Here is a 19,005-nt window from a genome sequence, read left to right as displayed (position 1 = left end):
CACATACAGATCTGAAGGCGTGTTTTATCCCAGTATTGTCTGCGCTCTTGCAGCTTTTTGTTGCTGGTTTTCTAGTAAATTTTTCTTGGTAAATTATCACCTTCCTGTTACTTTATAATGTAATGACAGCTTATAAATGTCTCCATTTCTTCAAATGTCTGAATAGAACTAAATGCTCTTTTTCTATTATCCTACATTTCATTCACTCGCTCAGGAACTCATCAACGTTTAAAGGCTACGACGTGTAAAATGAGTCATCAAATCTAAACTTGTCCTCAGATCAAAGTTTGCTAACAGACCTGGACAGTGTGTGATACTGTCAGCTTGTAGCAGACCGGCTGTTTGGTAAAGACAGTGTTGTTCAGTCAGTGTAATAAAAATAGAGTGAAATCGTTTAAAACAATAAAATCTGCTCACAAACACGTAAATCTTTAATAAAAACGTTACACATGATGAAGAACCTCAGCTTCAGCTTACTGCACTGATACAGTCAACACAATATTTGCAGAACATGATTATTGAAATAAAAAGAGTGAAGTTTAATTACGTCATTATGATCGTGAGAGAAGAAAAAATAATACAACAGGTCAAAAGTAGAGTTTTATATATATTATATTTTATTCTTATCTGTGGATTTACAGACACCGTGGTAACACAAAGTTTTCATTGTAAGAAAAAAACAAAAGCAGGACAAGAAGCACAAAAACTGACAGACCAACGATCCGTCCTTCTTCCCTCTGTCTTGCTTTCCTCCATCTTTGTAGTCTTCATCCTTCTCTTGTTCTCCTGGGCCCACTGCTACAACACAAGTGAAGTCTATCCAGGATATCCATCCTTTATCTGACACCACTTTTGTAACAGGTATTACAATTAAATAATATGAGATACACATTAAATTATTGTCTTGACAACTTTGGACCAGAATCAGAAAGTTCTAGGTAAGACTATGGAGCCTTGAAAGGATCAGCAGAGAAGGAACCACTCAGTGATAGATACGATGTGATTTGAATAGAAACTGTATTGAAAGTTGTAAAGTTTACAAACTCTGCCTGTCTAAAGTCGGCTTCCTACAGTGCACAAACGCACATTAAAGGGTCCAAAAATAAAATCAAAACCAAACATCCTCTTTAAGGAAATTCTCCAAAGAGTTTCAATTAAAGAGCTTCTGCTCCTGTTGCTCCACTTCTCTTTGGAAAGAGAAATTAGAGTTCCTTGTGTGTGTGTGTGTGTGTGTGTGTTTCTGTCCATTGGTTCTAACACTACCCGGGTAGATTTTTAAAGTGTTAGTCTTATCTGTATCAAGGAAGGTAGTAATAGTCCTGAGGTTCGCTGAAGATGGATCCCACGGCTGGCCACACCGCACTCTGGTCCGTCGACAGTCACTCTCTTGGGATTGGCTCGCCACTTAACCCACAGGGTTCAGATCTCGAATGATCCAGTCCTGGTCAAAAACCAATCTATGCACACAGTTCAGAGTGCATACATAATAATAATAATGGATTGGATTTATATAGCGCTTTTCAAGGCACCCAAAGCACTTTACAATACCACTATTCATTCACTCTCACACACTGGTGGAGGCAGCTACGGTTGTAGCCACAGCTGCCCTGGGGCAGACTGACAGAAGCGAGGCTGCCATATCGTGCCATCGGCCCCTCTGGCCAACACCAGTAGGCGGTAGGGTAAAGTGTCTTGCCCAAGGACACAACGACCAGGACAGAGAGCCCGGGGATCGAACCGGCGACCTTCCAGTTACAGATACGCTTCCCAACCCCCTGAGCCACGGTCGCCCCAATACATGACTATTTTATCTATGTTTTTTCCATCACTCATCTTTCAGTCAAGTATTGCTCAAGTATAACAAATTATTTTAGTTATACAGCGTCTCAACCATCATGAAATAACTTAAGTTACATCACACAAGGTCTTAGTGCAACAGAAAATATACCTTATTACCTAACCCTTATATTTACCCTTTTAAGAATAAATCAACTTGTAAGATCCACTCTCCCATATTTATCCTTTCAACAGCTTGCTTTTAACTGTTCTTCTTTTTAAGATATTTCAACTTGAATTATTTCTCAGAAAAATATATCAACTTCTTTAAACATTAATACTTCAACAGAGTAATGAGATCCCTCACATTATATGAACTTTTTGCATCTTCATCAAATGAATTAACTTCTAAGTCAACAAAACTAAAAATGGTGCATTTACATGACAATATTACTGCTCCTCCAATGTTTTGGAAAGCTAATTAACTCAACTGAATCACAGTAATGTTAGAACACACAGAAATCGCTAAGCAGTAGCTTAATACTAGCGGTTAACTATTGGCCCGAGCACATTTTAATATATTGCTTAGCACTTAAAATTGAATATTTACACATCAGTGATGTTACAGTACTTTAAACATAAATATCACAACTCCGACTGGCTGTTTTTAAACAGGACATATATTAACAGCAGTCAACTACATGTCTTCATGGCGCTAACATTCATGTAGCATCCCTTACTGGAGCTCGTGGTGAGATAGCTCGCCTGGTCCCAGAAACCATCCTGCTCTGACAAACTGGCTGACGCAGCTTCCCAGTATTTCACAGATTTCAGATCCTAATAAATAGCCATCTATTAGTGATGGCCCACTTGTATGGGCTCAAATTGTGGTCATAAATATTTTGTACTTGTAAATCAGGATTTGTATGTGTAAAAAGAATTTGTGTGTGTGTAAAAAAAGATTTTTGTGTGGACTTAGCCAAAAAATATATGTGAAACTCTGCACTCAAGTTTCAAGTTACAAGTTTTGACCCCATTTTTCTTCCTGTCAGCTGATTGGTCAATGTCATGTCAATCACAAATTTAGCATCTTGATGCATCTCAATCATCCAGGAAAGTAAATCTCCAAAAGTTGATTCTGTTCATCTGGACGTAGCGTTTTGTGGGAGAAATGTTTCGTCACTCATCCGAGTGACTTCTTCAGTCTCAGCTGGCTGCAGGTTTCCCCAAATCTTCCCCCAAATCCTTATATACGGGCTGACGCCACCCTGCAATCAATATGCAGGTGGGTTCCCGATCAACCTAGTTGCACAGCCCAGAGCGAGCGCAGGAGAGCGAGCGAGGGAGAGAGAGAGAGAAAAGGAAAGGCGAGTAGCCTATCCGGCTACACACTCATCAATCTGAACCAGCTGAATCAAAGGTCAGCAGTGTGTTCACGCATCAGGCTTAGTTTGTACTTTAGAGTCACAGAAGAAGAACAAATCTATATAAACAGCCTTAAAACAACATGCAGTCTTTTTGTTTCTACCCACAGTCACAGGCTCATTAGGAGCTCAATTTGAGTTTAATTCTGATTTTATTATTACATAGTTACATATTGTTACATAGTGAAGTCACAGAAAGTCAGTGCTGTCAGTTTATTCTCTTTTACTGAGTCTAATCATGATGTATTGCACAGAGAGGACTTTGTTCAGTGAATAACTGATAGAAAGTTTCCTTCATGAATGTTTTCATGTCAAGAAATGTGTCGTTAGGGGGAAACATAATTCATCTTTAAACCTTTAGTGCTGAAACATCTCTCACTCTTAGACCTTGCATGAACACCATCATCCAACTTTATTCACTCCCAAAGAACCCAAGCAAAAAAAATAAAAACACAGACCACAGAAACAGAAACAGTGATCATTTTCATTTTATTTCTTGATTTACGGGATTGGAATAAATTATAAGGAGGGCACATTATTAATCGTAGATTAATCATATTTATATATCTTAAAGAAATATTTAAAGAAGTACATTAAAACTTGAGCCCCAATCCCCCCCACGACCCCTGTTTGGATAAGTGTTTATTTTTAAATCAGGATACACTTATTCTGACAGCTCCGTTATCCATGACAACATCCACACACACACACGCACAGCCAATGCACACAAAATACATGACTAAAAAACACATGGAGCCCAAATCTCAAAGGCTTTTCAATACTTTATTTAAACCCTTTAAAAAAGTTTCAATACCTGTTATGTTTTAATTAAATTTATTTTTTTTTTCAGTTTTTTTTTGTATACTTGGTATGTTCAAAGTCATTTTGAGACATTTAACACAAAGTGGGGAATTGTATTGTTCCATAATTAGGATCCACTCGTCATAGATTTGACTACTTTATTGCATTTATTTATGTTTTTAATTTTTTATCACTTTTATATCATTGTTTATTGTATTTATTTATTGCTTGTTTCATCTATTTAATTTTGCCCAAACACACTTTATTGCATCAGTATCATGAAAATTCTTAAACTCACTGATTTCACTTTTGTCTTTCCTCACCTCAACTGTTTGTTTTCACCTGAAGACGATCAGTTAGTTGTAAACATCTGGATCATGAAATCACTGCGTACTGACTGAAGTCTCCAGAAACTAGCATCAGCATTCCTGGAGGATTCCTCTGACCTGTGCACGTTTCATCAGTGAGCATCCGTAATAAATACAGATTCTTAGATGCAGCTGTATTCTTTTGGCTGCAAACAACTTTACAACAATATGTTGTTTCATGAACATTTATATAAATGCCGATACCTGTTTGTACTGGTTGCTTTACAGCAACAGCAAGTGGACTAAGCCTACATTTGATTCTTGCAGCTTGATGATAACAGTTTCTCTAATTCATTAAAGATAAACTTATGATACATTTGTTAACTCAAACACTTGGCATTTTTCTCTTTTCTTCCTGCCTTCAAAAAGTTCAACTTTATTGATGCAGCAGCTCTTTCTCTTTTCCATTCTTACTGTTCAATACATGTAAAGCTTTCACATATTCACAGAGTGCTTTTAATATTAAAATGAAAACTACTATATACTGTTTTTGATCTCATTCAGCTGCCTTGTCTGCAGGGGCTGTGGTACTTTTCTGTTTTATGTCTAAGCTCTTCAAATCTTTTTTTATTTTAAATTAGCCGCTCAGCTACAATCATCTGTGTGATTGGTCAGATGTTGCCATGATATGTTGAACAGCACAGGGCACAGATTCAGGATCTAGATCATATTTTATGTCTGCATTGAATCCTGGGAACAGCAACAGAAGACTCACAGTTCAGCTGGAAGCTGGTTTGTTTCCTGACTCTGTTTTTTTATTTTATGGTTTCTGTAGAATAAAGATCCAACAACAGCAGCAACAAGAAGCACAGCAGGAACTGACAGACCAACTTTCAGTCCGACAGATCCTCCTGTCTGACCTGCAGGTGAGAAACAGGTGTGAGGTGTCAGCTGTCAGGTAGGTGATGAGTGAAGAACAGAACAGAATCCATTTCCTCTTCAAACTGCTGTCAGACATTATCTACTGCACTCTGATCACATCACTCAGACCAGCTGCTTTCTACAAAGTCTCATCAACAACATCTTTAGAAACAAACATCAACAACCAGGAAGCAGCTTCACCTCTGATCACACACACACTCAACTCTACTCACTCACCTGGAGGAACAACATGAAGGTGGATGATGATGTGTTCACTTCTTGTTTCTCTCATGAAGACACCACACTTGTATGTTCCAGTATCATTAATCGTCACATCCTTCAGAATCAAAGACACGTCTCCATCCTTCATCTGTCTGTCCTGCAGATCCACCCGGTTCTTAAAAGATGGATGCAGGTTGTCTGGAACAAAGTGACCATCCCGGTACAAAAGCACATATTCATCTCTCAGGTCAGCTCTGCTCCACTCTACAACTATGATGTTGTTGTTTGGAGCTCGACATGTCAGAGTGACGTCCTGTCCAGACTCAGCTGTGATGTTTTTCTGGTCTGAAAGAGGAAACAACACAGAGCAGAGAGGTTAAAGGTCAAAGTGCAACTGTTCACTTCTACAACAGCCAATCAGAAACACACAATAAAAGATTGTCTTCTGTTATTAGATGATGATCTTTGATTGTGTTTCTTCTTGTGTCAGCTGAGCTGAAGAAGAGGGAGAACATTAGACATTACAAGAGACTAAACTACATTTAGTTCTTATGTAGTGCTTTCCTACTCGAACATGCTCTGTACAACTTGCTTCATTCACCCATGCACTTTTTTCTGTGTCACTGATTTCTATCTAACACACATTCCTAGTCTGCTGGATTTATCTGTGTGTTAGCATCTTGCCCATAGATATTTGGCACGCAGACTGGAATCAAACCATCAACCCTGCAATTAGTAAGAGACCTGCTCTACCACCTGAGGTCATCCAACTCCATCTTTAAACACACTGACAGTGATGTTTGATCAGTGTGACCAGTCACAGCAGGTTATAGATTATTGGTTACTGATTTCACTGTTTAAAGCTTCATACAGATTGGACAGACATAGGATCACATGGTGAGTGAAATAAATGCAGAGATGGTCACCTCAGTATTTAATAATTAGTTATCTTTGGTCTCTGGCTCTATTTCACAATGTGTCTTTGTCCTGTCTTTTATATCTTGTGTGATATTTCTGCCAGAAATCTGATTCCATATAAATTATTTCACCTTAAAGCAGCGCTGCTAACTGACTTTAGCATCATCACTCCGACCGACACAAACCAAATAATATAAAAATAATTCTCGGGAAATATCATTCACGCGTAACCCAGGCTCATTCTCTTCATTCCTTGTTATCTCACATATAAACTCTGTTAAAAACTTAGTTTCTAACAGGTAAATCTCACCTGCAGAGACGAACAGGACAAACATCAGCGTGGAGCAGAGTGACGCAGTTACAGCAGACATGTCCGTGTTCTCTGTTTCTGCTGATCTGACTCTTAGTTTGTCCTAAATGTCTGAGTCTGTTGGTGTTTCACTGAATAACTGAACCTGAGTTTAAACCTGAACACATCAGATTACATTTAAGGTTTAAATAAAGATCAAAAATTTTCTGTCACCCATTCGCTCGATCTCAAAATGGACAACCTGTCTCTTAAAGAAATTGAGCCACGTGATGTTGTGATGTGTTACGTTGTGATGTGTTACGTTGTGATGTGTTACGTTGTGATGTGTTACGTTGTGATGTGTTACGTGGGACTGTAGTTGGACGATGAAGTGCATCGTTAAAAAAAGGTGAAACAATTATATACAAAATATAAAATATATCAAATCTAAATGGATGTCATTTAGATTTGATATATTTTATATTTTGTATTTTTTTCTGTCTAAAAATGGATATTGCACTATGAAGGAAGCAATATTTACCTCCATAAAAGCTGTTCTATAGAACTTTTTTGAGGAATAAAGAAGCAGCAGAACATACAGCATCAAACAGTTAAAAAATATAGAGATAAAGTCTGACAGCTTTTGTTTCTTATCTAAGAAACTGAAAGGCATCATTTTAAACACTTACTGTTGTTCTGAAGGATCTGAAACCCTCAAACACTCTTCTGAACATCAGGATGGAAAATTATCCACAGATAAAAACAGTGTGAGGTCGGCAGGAACTTATTTAAGTTTCATTTCAGGTGAGCAAAACATTTTACAAAAGTAAATCACTCAAGAATGAAAAGTCAAAAGATAAAATTAAAGAAATTGTGGGCAAACTGACATCTGTAGCAAAAAAATACAGATCAAACCAGCCTGTACATCCATTCACAGACAAACAAATCCCTGAAGTCAGAAATGGGAATTTGTTTCACTGACGTATTTTGTTTTGAATAAAACCAAATACTCTGCAAACACTCCGGGTGTGTTTTCGACTCAGAGGCCCTCCCAGCACACAGGAGTAGGGGATCAAATCACGTTACTTGCTTAACTACCTGCAGTCCCTGCACGTACCTCCACCTGGGAAATTATATTATTGCAATCGCACTAATTAAGACCTGAGAGATTATATCTCTCAGGTCTCTGGTCTGCAAACGCCTTGGTGTTCTCCCGGAGACACTGGAAGAGGTGGCCAAGGAGAGGGAGGTCTGGGTGTCTCTGCTTAGGCTGCTGCCCCCACGACCCTGCCCCAAATACCGCAGCAAAACTGATCGATGCATTAATCTATATAATTATATTATTATTTCATATTTGCTCATGAATTACTTGTGGTTCCTTTGGCAAAGACCTGACTCCATCCAACTGATTCTGCCTTGGAGCAGTGATGTCCTGATAATATGTGAATCTAACATATAAGACACACAGGACTTCAGACCAGATACAAAACAGTAATGGAGTATGTTTCCTGTTTCGGCTTTAGGTTGTTTCTGCTTTATATCACGTCACATAAAGTCTGACAGCTTGTCATGAATTCAGATGAAGTGTTTTCAGAGATTAAACTTGCTTCACACTAACTGCACATCACATTCATCTGGAACCAGTAACCCACTTAATCCACTTCCCAGTTCGTATCCCTGTTTCTGATCAGAATCATATTGAACACTGGTCAGCATAACTCTGGTGCACAGCATGATGTTCAGGTTTAGGATGTTGAGGGCGGGGCTAATACTCTCCTGGTCAGACTGTTTGGTGATCTGGACTCTTTGGTTTTGTGTCCTTTTGAAGGATCGACAGGACCAGTGTCACTGTCCTGCAGCTCCCTACCACCTGGTGGGACATTGTTCATAATATTGTAAAAAAGGGAAAAAGGACTGCAGATAATTTGGCTGCAAGAAACATTTCAGTCCTTTAATGATGTTTCTCTGGCAGTTCTGCTGTAATCACAGCAACTTATTACATCAACTTAGTCTCCTTTTCCTGACCAGTTTCCCTTTACTTGGATGTCATCACAGTGGGTAGGTGACCTGATAAGGACTTAGAAAAAGAGAAGAGCCTGTGATGTAAATGTACAGAAACAGAGCAACTATCTGATGCTGTAAACCCCATTGTCATACAAGCATGTGAATTGCTCAATAAACATATCTTGGAAAAAAAAGAAAAAGAGAGAGTGTGCTGAGAATCTGAATGACTTTATACAGGTCTCATTAAAAATGTGGTGGAGGATGTCTGCTGTGGAAACCAAAATGCACACAGTGTGTTTGTACCCTGATGTTTTTATGCAAATGATATTTAAATGAGAGCAGCCTGTAAAAATATCTCTTCATCACAAAACTGGAAAACATTTAGGGCCAGAGTTACTGACAGTGCAAAGCATTAACATTAAAAAGCTCCTGGGTTCATGAAAGAAGCTCAGAGTCACTTTGTGAATGAAAGCCACACAAAATGTTATTGTCTAATAGTTGGGTCAGCTGTTCCACACACATTTAAGGTGGATTAAATGTGTAAAAATGCAGTTCTCCTTTGGAGAAATCCTGAGCTCCACTTTAGTCTCAGTCCACACAGTGCCCAGTGATTTCTGTCAAGAGAACCAACCCTGATATCATGAACATATTGCTTCTCTTTCAGCTTCCTCTCATTGATTTGAATTGCCTCGTTTAAAACCTTAACTCACACTAAAAGCCCTAAATCAGTGCCAGTAATAACTCAACTGAACTGGCTGGATCTTTCTATATAAATTATAATTATTTTTAATCATAGTGAATTGTTAGTAGATCACCCTGAATAACAATTTGTTCTGCTTAGTAAATCTGCCCGATAGCCTACAAAATGATATAAAGTTACCCAGGCGAGTGGAGCTTGATCAGAGATTGTGGAGGTTGGGTGGCACATGTGAGCAACGAGAGAAAGATGGAGGATGTGAGTGTTGTAAACAATAAGATCTATTTATGATATTATAACATCATAACATGCAAGAACTACAACTTTCTGTGAGCTGTTGAAGCAGCTCATTAACTGTCTTTGTATTTTACATGGAGGCTAGCATCCACATGCTAGCTCCAGCTAGCATGTCGATTTCAATGTGATCTGCTTTAATTATTAACATATACTGGTTCAGTTTGTCATGTTTGCTGTTTAATAACTAAATAACACAAAAATGTTATTTATACTTGACTGTATGTAAGAATTAACAGTGTGTTTGTCACATCTGGCAAAGCAGATAGCATGGAGTGAGGTGATTGTCCACTCAAATGCAGGCACACGGAGACAAGGGTGAAAGATAGCAAAAGCGAGCATTTATTTCTGGCTGTAAAAATACTATGAACAAAAACCAGACTTGATGAACAGAGGAAAAAACCTAACTGAAACCCAGACTGGGGAAAGCTAAATATGAAACACAAGAAACACAGGAAAACACGCAAACAATCCAAGTGTTTCCCTCAGTTTCCCTGAGAAACTGAGGGAAACACACACCATATATACACAGGGGGAATAGGAGACAGGAAACAGGAGGGGAACACAGCTGGGACTAAGCCGACCTTACGAGACAAGGGGAAGCAAGACACTGCACACAGGATAAGAACTATCAAAATAAAAGAGGAAACACACCTCCGACTCAGACACAAGACACACAAGCTTAACACAGAGACAAGGTGACTAGACATGAAACACGGGACACGGGAAAAGCACAGTGACAGTGTTAGCTGTTAGCATTATTATCTAACCATGCATGCACTCCCTCATGCTCCATCATCCAGGTCATGGTACTTTTAAGAGTTTGAGTTGAAGACAACTGGACCTCTGTTTATGGTCACGATCAGAGATTGTGGAGGCTGGGTGGCACACCTCTTCAGTTCTGAAAGCTGATGGAGAGTCTCGGGTGTTTAACTCCTAGTGAGGTTGTGATGTTGGCGGTGGTCCTGAGAGTGGCTCACCCACCCTGCTGTCAACTGAGTTACTGAGGTCACGTGGGTCAAGGTGTGAGTGGGGGGTTGAATGGCCTGGAAGGGACCCCAGGACTATGTTATAGGTAGCCAACACTTTTTCTATGTTTGGAACTTAATGTGGCCACTAGAGGGAGGCGTGCGCCTGTTAGTGCTGTGAATGCGTCATGACTGTCAAGCTCAATTATGTTTGTACAGTAGTAATAAATACCCACCTCTAAATTCTAAAGGAATAATAATGAATAAAAAGCACCAGAGCAGGTCAGTGTCACAGCATGTGTCACCATGATGATTTACCTCAAAGTGAACCACCTTCGTAGAAAACCCGGTGTTAACCAATAATTACCTGGATAAGTCAAAATCTAGATTCCTGCAGTCGCACACCTGCTAGTTTTGTGCCAAAAGTGAGTTTTGCTGTTTCTATGTGTTTTTGATGTGTGATGATATCTTTACTTATCCTGTTGACTACAGTAGTTACCAACGTATGTCATCTCTGACAGAGCTCCCATGCTCCTCTCACACTGAAGTCACTCAGCCTCTCCAATCATAAACCCTTATTAAGTCTTTTCCTTATAATAAAACTCTTTTAGTTAAGAGCCTTTGTGTGCTGAGTCATCTTTATGGGTCCAGCTACCGGAGCAATATGTCATTGTGGTGGGCGTGGTTTGTGGCTCAGCTGCAGGGGAGGGGTGGAGCAGTGGGGTGTGGTGCCAGGGGATGCTCCACACACCGTCCTCCATCATCTAATCATGCCTTCCCTATTTCAGCAGGATGCCGCGACCTGTGCGGGGACAGAGAGAGAGAGAGACATGATGCGCGAGCATAAAGGTGAATAAACCGTGTAAAAGTGTTCAAGTCTCTGCAATGCTGTGTGCCTTTGTCCTTTAAATAAAAGATGTTTTTAAAAACACTGACATATGAATCATTAAAAAGCATAAAAAGGCACCTAACTCAAAGGATGAACCAGCAAATAAGCAATTTATTTATGTGACTCAAATTCTTCTAGATTAAAGCGGAAATGTATGAGAAAAATGGCCAATTTAACAAGAAATAACTCAGAAAATAGTTTTTCTTTGATAAAGGAAACTCATGACATTGCACATTTGGTTTGCTGTGCTTTATGCCAACATTAGATAACCTAATATAATATTCTTGGCAACAGAGAAGTATATGTGTATTACATATATTATAGCACAGAATCACCACATTATCATCGGCATCCAAACTTTGAACAGATGTAAACTTTGTTCAGAACAAACTGATGTAAATTTGTGTATCAAAAACTACAACAAAATGGATGCAAGGACATCACTGGTTACAGGTTCAGATATCAATATGATCAGTGGTACAGCAGGACGCAAACACACAGATTAGAGTAATCTATCCGTTGAGTTTTTTTCTTCTTCTCAAAATGTAACCGTGGCTCAGTAGTCGGCTTGATAGTGTCTGCACTTGTTCAGGCGTGTCGAACTCCAGGCCTCAGGGGCCGGTGTCCTGCAGGTTTTAGATGTGTCCTTGATCCAACACAGCAGATTTAAATGGCTAAATGACCTCCTCAACATGTCTTGAAGTTCTTCAGAGGCTTGGTAATGACCTAATCATTTGATTCAGGTGTGCTGACCCAGGGTGAGCTCTACAACCTGCAGGACAGCGGCTCTACCGGTCTGGAGTTGGACACCCCTGGTTTAGTAGTTCATTTCCATGTCTGAACTTCTTGTAGCTGTGGTAAACAGGCGTTACATTGTGAACTGTTACTCTTTGTGTTGGACTGCCATCTCGTGGTGCATTTAGGAATTGTTCAGAATCCTTAATGCACCATGCAGTTTTTGCTTGCTTACAAAATCAGGGTGATGAAACTTTATAAGATTGTTATGTGAGTGTTTTAGGCCAGTTATGTTTCTTTTTCACAAACCACATCATGTATTATTGTAGAGTCGACCTTACAATATAAAGCACCTTGAGGTGACTGTTGTTGACATTTGGAGCTGTAAAAACAACATTTAATGTCTGCTCCTCATTCACCGTCACATTGCATACAAAACAAACATTCTCGTGCATGTACGGCTTCTGACTGAGGATTAGTGCAGCAACACAATCCAGCATTAAACTGATGAACACCATTCTGTACAGTTATAAAATAGCTTTTTTGCTACAAGGTGATCCTCAAGCTAACAACTTGCATGTTGGTGTAATGCAGCATGATGTGCATGTGGAGGTGAAAAGAAGACGTGTCAGGCCTGAAATCTGCAGCAGACGAACAACATCACCATGAATCATTTATTTCTGGTTCATCACATGAAACAGCCAATCAGAAGTCTGTTCACAAAACAGATAAAGATCATAATTTCATAACTGCAAGAACATAAAGAAAACCTTTCAACCTTTCACCTCTGTACGTTACAAAAACACCCATAATAAAAAACAACATTACACAGGTATAAATGTAAAGATGGGACATAGAGATGAAGACACATTAAGGACATTTACATTGTTCACTTCATCTTCCTGCATCAGGAGCGGAATAGAAGCTGGCGAGGTTCACAGTTCAGAGTCAGAGAGAAACATCTACAGTTCAGCTGCATGAATTTTTTGTTTCATAACAGCACCTAAAACAAGCTTGTTATACAAACTTTTTCACACTGTGCTGCAGTTAAAGAAGAAAAGGCCACACGAGGTTGATATTTTAAACCAACACAAAAAAACTGCTCAATTTAAAGTTAATTTGAATGAAATTAACCTGGATGTTAACGATGGTTCATTTCTAATTTATCTTCAGGTCATCTGTGTAACTGTCCTCCTGCGCAGACGTAAGAGGCTGTGTGATCTCTGGATCATCGTAAGTCTTAGATTGAAGTCGTCTTTGTATCCAAAACCTAACAACACAGACAACAAGAAGCACAGCGGCACAAAGAAACGCAGCAGAAACTGCCAATCCAACAGGTCCATCCTCCTCCCCTCTGCCTTCCTTTCCTCCATCCTCCTTCCCTCCGTCCTCTGTGCGTCCTCCTGTCGGACCTGCAGGTGAGAGACAGGTGTGAGGTGTCAACTGATCAAATGAAATTAATTGGATTTAAAATGTATTCTTGGGGATAAATATCCTGATGAAGCTTATAATTTATCCTCTAGTAGCTTTAACGTCAGCAGCCTGGGCAATAGATTAGAATCCAGTACGAAACATTTACACGGTTTACACATCACTAAATTAAAACTCTGTGAGTCTGATGTTACACTCAGTGGTTTTAGTGAGATACGGTTTAAAAAGCTGCACATATGAAACATTTTCCCCCAGCAGAGAATCGACATCACACTGAACACATGCTGGACATGACCAGGTTATGTTTTTAACATTAGTCACCATGGTGATTTAACCAGGTAAAAAGAGAGTCTGACACAGAAAGTAACATAGTTCGCTCAGACATTAATGACTCTGTACCGTAAGTAAAAAACAAACAAACAAACAGCCACAAAGACAACAGCTGGAGAAACATCTGTCTACCTCTGACATCCACCAGCTCATCCATACAACAAACACACATCAACAACCAGGAAGCAGCTTCACCTCTGATCACACACACACTCAACTCTATTCACTCACCTGGAGGAACGACAGCCAGGTGGATGATGCTGGGAATCTTCAATGAGTCTGTTTCTGCCATGAACACATGACACTCGTATGTTCCAGTGTCATTAATCGTCACATCCTTCAGAATCAAAGACACGTCTCCATCCTTCATCTGTCTGTCCTGCAGATCCACCCGGTTCTTAAAAGATGGATGCAGGTGTGTTGGATCAGAGAGACCAGCCTGGTACAAAAGCACATATTCTGGCTTCAGGTCAGCGTTCTTCCAGTGCACAGCTGTGATGTTGTTGTTTGGAGCTCGACATGTCAGAGTGACGTCCTGTCCAGACTTAGCTGTGATGTTTTTCTGCTCTGAAAGATGAAACAACACAGAGCAGAGAGGTTAAAGGTCAAAGTACAACTATGATCAGAATGATTGACTTTAAATATTTTGTTTATTTCCTTTGACATTTGAGTTTTTAGTCATGTTGGATTTAATGAACCTCTGAACATCCAGCAGGTCACCAGTGACCCACTGAGGGGGAATTTTAGCCTCATGCTAAACATGCAAAGTGTCAGAAACTACAAGATGTTAGCTTCCACAGAACAACAACATGTGCTGATAATAAGTGAACATAATGTGTGAGAGAAAGCAGCCTCTCATTATAAGACACTGTGAGTCTCTGCATGCTGCCTTTATGGAGCTACAGCTGTTTGTATACACTGAACAAAAAGCTTTGTAGCTGCATATAAAAATCAATGTTTGTTTCAGTTCTATGAAGCTTTGAGTATTTTGGATCAGTAGCACTGCTGTGTTTGTTGCATCATATTGCTGTAATTGTTTATATGCTTTATATATTCTGAGGTAAGTTGATCTATAGTGTTACATCATATTCTATAAGGATGTTATGTGTTTGTAGACTTTCTGCCCAGTTTGACCCATTTAGTAGAAGTCAGCCTGTTTAAGGCTCTGATATCTATTCTGTATGACTTAAAGCAGTTATGACATGGTCTGATTTTCTCACCCAATAAAGGAATATTTCATATATCAGTCTACTCTTCATTTTATCAGAAACAGTTATCACAGCTCGTACGTTTGCTGTTTACACATATATGTAAGCATTGAGCCAAATTTAGTAATGCCAACATACTGAAGGCACATTTGTCGCTTATCCTCCTAGGACCTGCCGTCCACATATGTGGACATCACATTTTGGGTTATTTAGACCAAAATACTGAATTTTGCTCTGCATGGGCCTGATATCCACGTACGAGGACGTTATACTGCCACCGTTCTGTCAAATATTTTAAACGAATATCCTCATACGTGGCTCTTATTGTTCTTAAAAACAAAAATAAGGTGAAAAAAAAATCTGATAATTCTCTGCTTTTACATTCATCAGGCCTCAATGTGCCCAGATATCAAAGAGAAATTAAAAATGCATGTCATGGAAGAGTTCGGGTCTTACGAGGTTAAATATAATACATCTACATATACACTGTCACAGATACTTGAGTGTCTTCGAGTGAAGATTTAAGGTGATAGGACATAATAACTGCAACTTGAGTCTTTACTGAAGCTCAGTGTTTGACACAGAGTTCACGCACATGTGCTGTACCAGTGTACCTGCACATGTGATGTGACAACAGAAGTGATTTGATTTGAGAGTTCAAACTCACTGCTGTAATAACTTAGAATGATTAATATAATAACTATAATATTGGCCATATCAGCCATACATTTATACAGCCATATTTCGCATATGACTATGAGAGGCGGAAGAGGAAGTAGTTCCTTTGAATGTAGACAATCCGAATGTTATAGCTTCTTCCCACTGTGTTCCTGTTAATGATAAACTACAAATGTACCCTAAATTACTAAAATATCGATATTTTAATGTGAGAATCGATTCTAGAACATAAATGATTGGTATCGGAGGAATCGATATTTCAGGATCGACCCGCACTTCACTACTGCGCGTGCTCCGGCGCGTGCGGTCGCTACAGTGGGACACTTCCTGTCCACACAGATGCTAAGTGTCCACTCAGCCTCTTGTCTCCGTCACACACAGAAAAACTGAATCCATATGAAAGTAATTCTTTACGAAATTTTGTTAACATATAAAGAGGCTGATACTATTTAATCGTCTTTATGTCAGCGTCAGATATATTTGGGCTTAAAACAGGTAAACCTCACCTGCAGAGACGAACACGACAAACATCAGCGTGGAGCAGAGCGTTGCAGTTACAGCAGACATGTCCGTGATCTCTGTTTCTGCCGATCTGACTCTTAGTTTGTTCTGAGTCTGTTGGCATTTCCTAGTGATGTGACGTTCTGTATCGAGGCTTCGAAGCGTGTGTCGAGTAATGGAGGGGGCGTTTCCGCGATGCGCGTATCGAGGCTTGCTTCATTTATGGGAGGAGCTGAAAATGATGACGTCCGAAGCCTCGCTGTACCACGTGACTGGTTCATGAAGTGGTTTGAGCTTTGCCGCGAGCTATGACAGCGATATAAACCCCTCAGACTTCATTCAAAATGTGGGTGTTTGATTGAGAGTTGCGGTTAGTGAGAGTTTGGAGGTTTCTGAGAGTGAGGAGAGAAAGTCAGGAGAGAATGGAGCCAGCTAAGAAGAGGAGGATGTCCTCCCCTGTGTGGGAACATTTTGATCTTATTCCTCCAAACAAACTTGAGGGTGCATGGGAGTTTGCCCAACCAGTCTACATGTGTTTTGTGGACTTGGAGAAGGCATTCGACCGTGTCCCTCGGGGTGTCCTGTGGGAGGTGTTGCGGGAGTATGGGGTGTCTGGCCCATTGCTACGGGCCATTCGATCCCTATACAACCGTTGCAAGAGCTTGGTTCGCATTGCCGGCAATAAGTCGGACTCGTTCCCGGTGGGTGATGGGCTCCGCCAGGGCTGCCCTTTGTCTCCGGTTCTGTTCATAATTTTTATGGACAGGATTTCTAGGCGCAGCCAAGTGGCGGAGGGCTTACGCTTTGGTGGCCTCAGAATCTCATCTCTGATTTTTGCAGATGATGTGGTTCTGTTGGCTTCATCGGGTGAGGGCCTCCAGCTCGCACTGGAACGGTTCGAGGCCGAGTGTGAAGCAGCGGGAATGAGGATCAGCACCTCCAAATCTGAGGCCATGGTTCTCAGCCGGAAAAGGGTGGAGTGCCCACTCCGGGTCGGGGATGAGTTCCTGCCCCAAGTGGAGGAGTTCAAGTATCTCGGGGTCTTGTTCGCGAGTGATGGGAGAAGGGAGCCGGAGATCGACAGACGGATTGGGGCTGCAGCTGCAGTAATGCGGACGCTGCACCGGTCCGTCGTGGTGAAGAGGGAGCTGAGTGTAAAAGCGAAGCTCTCAATTTACCGGTCGATCTACGTCTCTACCCTCACCTATGGCCACGAGCTGTGGGTAGTGACCGAAAGAACGAGATCGCGGATACAAGCGGCAGAAATGAGCTTCCTCCGAAGGGTGGCTGACCTCTCCCTCAGAGATAGGGTGAGAAGTTCGGCCATCCGGGAGGGGCTCAGAGTAGAGCAGCTGCTGCTCCACATCGAAAGGAGCCAGCTGAGGTGGTTCGGGCATCTGACAAGGATGCCCCCTGGGCACCTCCTGGGTGAGGTGTTCCAGGCATGTCCCACCGGGAGGAGGCCCGGGGCAGACCCAGGACACGCTGGAGAGATTATATCTCTCTCAGCTGGCCTGGGAACGCCTTGGTATTCCCCCGGATAAGCTGGAGGAGGTGGCTGGGGAGAGGGAGGTCTGGGCCTCTTTGCTTAGGCTGCTGCCCCCGCGACCCGGCCCCGGACAAAGCGGATGACGATGGATGGATGGATGGATCCTCCCAACAAGGTATGTAGATTTCTACAGAAGATGTATTTTCATAATACTGATGGTGCAATAAAACCTATGTTAAGCTGTCTGTACTTTTGTACAAGGTGAGGTGTTTGCTATGTGCCAGGGAGCTGGGATATAACAACAACACCTCATCCATGCTTAGGCACTACAGAGCTTTGCATGAGAATAAGGGGAACACCGATTGTGGAGCAAGACCAGGTGAGCCATCAAATGTCATGATAATATAGCATGCAGTAATGTTACTAAATGATATAACAATATTATACAACTGTTATAAGTTACGTGTGTGATATTTATATTTGTGCTTTGTCTTTATTGTCTTTCCTCAGGAGAACAATCTCAAATAGATGAAGACCTGGTCAGCATGGTGATTGAGGACTCCCAGCCATTTAGCATTGTGGAGGACAAAGGATTCAAAAGATTTGTTAAATCATTAAATCCTAGCTACGTTCTCCCCACTAAAGGTCATAAAAGCAGTGAAAATTTAGTTTTTACTGAATAAAATGTGAACAGGCAGGACTGAGGCTCAAAGCCTCAGTGTGTAGCTGTCCATACCTCAACGTTACAAAAGCACAACCACTGTCCACACCCCAACCACACCTCACCTCACAGTAAATGATCATTTCCATTTCAAGCATTTCCAAATAATCATTTTCCATACTGCCACTATAAATATACACAGTATGCTGCCATCACTACAATATACATGTTTTACACACTCCTTTTGTTGTTGACATTTACAGGCTGTGTGCAAAAGGCCACACTCTTCAAATTCATGCCAACTAATATTTTTACGTCCAGTAGGTGTCCTACTAGAGCAAATGAAGCTTTGCGCTGGGATGAACCAATTGGATGAAAAGCTTCAGTGCTTCATGAAGCTTCATGCCCATCACTAGTATTTTCACTGAACAACTAAACCTGAGTTTAAACCTGAACACATC

General features: G+C 40.7%; 1 pseudogene; it reads right to left on the bottom strand.

Moving 5' to 3' along the window:
* Positions 1-5,459: 5,459 nt before the first annotated feature.
* Positions 5,460-19,005, bottom strand: part of LOC113015543 (neural cell adhesion molecule 2-like) — a 298,755-nt pseudogene continuing 285,209 nt past the window's right edge.

This window comes from Astatotilapia calliptera, chromosome 3, assembly GCF_900246225.1.
Source record: "Astatotilapia calliptera chromosome 3, fAstCal1.2, whole genome shotgun sequence".
In the NCBI taxonomy this organism is placed as follows: domain Eukaryota; kingdom Metazoa; phylum Chordata; class Actinopteri; order Cichliformes; family Cichlidae; genus Astatotilapia; species Astatotilapia calliptera.
The sequence above is the reverse complement of the archived record's forward strand: the minus strand, read 5'-3'. Positions and strand labels throughout refer to the sequence as shown.